The sequence below is a fragment of the Ovis canadensis genome, chromosome 3 (assembly GCF_042477335.2).
Source record: "Ovis canadensis isolate MfBH-ARS-UI-01 breed Bighorn chromosome 3, ARS-UI_OviCan_v2, whole genome shotgun sequence".
Lineage (NCBI taxonomy): Eukaryota > Metazoa > Chordata > Mammalia > Artiodactyla > Bovidae > Ovis > Ovis canadensis.
This window is the reverse complement of record NC_091247.1, coordinates 142,609,446-142,612,636: the sequence shown is the minus strand read 5'-3', so window position 1 is coordinate 142,612,636 and position 3,191 is coordinate 142,609,446. Positions and strand designations below refer to the sequence as shown.

General features: G+C 47.9%; 1 pseudogene; it reads right to left on the bottom strand.

Moving 5' to 3' along the window:
- Positions 1-313: 313 nt before the first annotated feature.
- Positions 314-1,351, bottom strand: LOC138436321 (ribose-5-phosphate isomerase pseudogene; annotated as a pseudogene).
- Between the last annotated feature and the right edge of the window lie 1,840 nt (positions 1,352-3,191).

Below are 3,191 nucleotides of genomic sequence, written 5' to 3'. Positions count from 1 at the left end.
AGAAAACATGAAATCGAATTCTACTTTATTTTAAAAACTGAGTATTTTTAATAGCAAAAAAGTATATATATTATATATATTATATATATATATATATAAAGGGCTTCCCAGGTGGTAAAGAACGCCCTTGCCAATGCAGCAGACATAAGAGACACTGGTTTGATCCCTGGGTCGGGAAGATCCCTGGAGAAGGAGATAGCAATCCACTCCAGTATTCTTGCCTGGAGAATCCCATGGACACAGGAGCCTGGGGGGCTACAGTTCATGGGGGTTGCAGAGTCCAACAGGACTGAAGAGACTTAGCACATATATATTTATATCTCTCTTTTAAAAAAGACATTTAATAACCATGCTTCAGAAGACTGAATTTAACCCTCAACCCCTCACCCTCTCAAGTTGTCCACCGGGCATAGACACATTAAGGCAAAGGTTCGGAGAGACGTGGCCGCCTCCGAGGCGGGCTGGGGCCACAAGAGGAACACACTGCGCTCCTGCAAGGCTGGTTCAGAACGGCTTCTCCCTCCTGTTCACCAAACTGTTCTGCATCCTGAAGTAGGCTCGCTCCACTGTGTTGATGAACAGGCCCATGTCCAGCACGCCTGGGATTATTTTGATAGCTGTGTTCACCTTACTCCATTTGTGGACCCGGTCAAACTTCTAGTCCAGGATAAAGTTCCCATTATCCCTCACCACACGACCTGCCTTGTTGACAGCCAGCGAAAGTTAAATCGCGCCCCCAAACTTCTGGGTCCCGGTTCAGCTTACTGCAACATAGGCCATTGGGTGACCTCGATGGGAATCCCCTTGTGCCACTGATCTCTGCGGTTCTTTGAATCTTTCCTGAAATCAGCGATCACAATGAAACGGATGGCTTTGCCGGCCACACTCTTCTGGGTGAGGCGGCCTCCACCGCCCTTGCGAGGTTGAGGTCAGCATCTATTTCATCAGCACCATCGATGGTGTGGCCGATCTCTGGTTCACTGAGAGATAAGTCATACTGTAGGGTAAGCTGATGGGCCTGGAAGGAAGTGGGAATACAAACGTGGTTTGGATTCCCTCGTTTCACTCTTTTAGCTATTCGTTGCACTGTGTGGACAATTGTAGAGTCACTACCAGTTCCCAGCACTTGGTTATTCCTCACCTCCTTCTCCACCGCCGCACAGCCTGCCAGCTTCTTAGCCTCCTCCGCCTTTGACATCATGGAAGGGCCCAGGCAGAGGTTGTTAACCTCCTTGCCCCCAGTACTTGTGCTGCCAAGGCCGAGCTGCACGCCTCCTCATGACTGCCCCAATGATCCTCATTTGAGTCCTCTTTCTTTTCTATGAAATGAAGACCATATCTTACCATTCATACAGCTTGAGTGAAAAAAAGAATTTTCTGATGTTGCCCAGAATCTTGGCTTTTTCTGTCCACTGAAGCTGGAAAGAAAAAATATGGAGGGAATTTGGAGGAAACAGAAAGGTGGCTTTAAACCTCAGCCAGCCTGGAGGGAGAACATGCTTAAGAACTGTGGCCCCCTTCCCCCTCCCAAGAATCTGGGGGATCATATAGATGAGGGCTCACAGTCAGGGGTCAGTGATGTTGAAGAAGGAATTCATTGGGCCTGGACTCCATCTTAGGCCTGTTCATGCTGATCATGCTCAGCCACCTTTCCAATGGACTCTGAACTCTGTGTTTAGTGCCTATGAAAACAACAGGAGGATAAGACCCCCTCCAGACAGGGGAACCTTGAAGATCTATCTAGGTTACTCATCGCCTAAGAGAAACCATATACTAATCACCCCTTCCTCCAGACAGGCCATAAATTTTTCTGTATCTATCGGAGTGTAACCTGAGGTTTATTGATTATTGGCTAATTGACTGTTTGAGCACATGAGCATATAGCACGTGAATCATGGGGTTATTGGGATTGTATTTTCTTTAGTTTACGTAAGTCTCAAGGAATTTGGGTGATGGGTTCAGATACGTACACATGGGGTATAAAAGATTTTCACAAATGCTGGTCGGTGTCCTTGGCTAAGAGGAGACTCTGCCTTGGGCCCGCCGGTGTAATAAACGGCACTCCACTATCTGCATTGTCCTTCTGAGTGAGTTTGTTTCCTGGAACACGTGGCTACAACAATGTGGAACAAATGTGTAAGGATCTTGTCTTTTTTTTCCTCTTGCATTGTTTCAAAAACAGTAACAGACTGGAGTCAGGCTGTTGTTGTTTAGTCACTAAGTCCTATGCGACTCTTAGTGACCCAAAGGACTGTAGCCCACGAGCCTCCTCTGTCCATGGAATTATCCAGGCAGGAATATTGGAGTAGGTTGCCATTTCCTTCTCCACGGTGTAAGGTAGCCCAGCAGTTGGGTCCACTGTCTTTCATGAATTGTACTGTGGCCTCCTTTCTGTAGTATAAGAAAAAAGGAGAGAGAGAGAGAACTACAAGGGGGGCTCTGCAAAGACTGCTGTAAAGGTGAGCACCAAACACAGGATGTGATTAGCATTGAGTTAGAATGTAACTAACAGAAGCTACAGGTACACAATGTAGCTCATTTAGAGTTTAAAGGAGATACATATAGAATGTAGCTTACATATCAAGTTAGCCTTGATTACCGACTACAGATCCGGAAGTTAGAGTAAAAAAAAAAAGAACTCAGAAAAGGACAAGAGAAAAAGGAAAACTTTTTTCTCTTTTTCACTGTAACCTTTCATTTTTGTTATTGTTAGTTCAATTTTCTCCAGACCTCTCCGCCCGTTTGGAGGCAGCTCCTCGACCCAGGCAGACTTTTCCCACAAAGCGTCTGGACAGGGTCCCCAAAACTTGACGGCCTAACTCTGATCAGAGCTGAGTCAGGGGCTGGGGCCAGCCTCCAACACCGTCAGCTTGCCTCACTCAGGACGCACGTCCTTCCACAAGGCCGACTGGACCTTCCCGCACCAGTCCCGAGACCTCGCGAGAGTTCGCCAGCGCCCGTTGTTGCCCAGACTCAGAGCAGACGCCTTCCTGGACCTCAGAACTGTCTCCTCTTTCCTCTTCCACCCCGCGCTCGGCTTTCCGATTGGCTGGTTGAGTCGGGTCATTTTTTTTTTTCCTGGCCAGAAAGCGGCTCGGCAACTAGTCCTTCTTTTGGCCCCGCCTCCGAAGCCTGTAGATTGGATAGCTGAATCCTGCGTCACGCGCCTCCGCGGGAGCGCAGACGAGCCA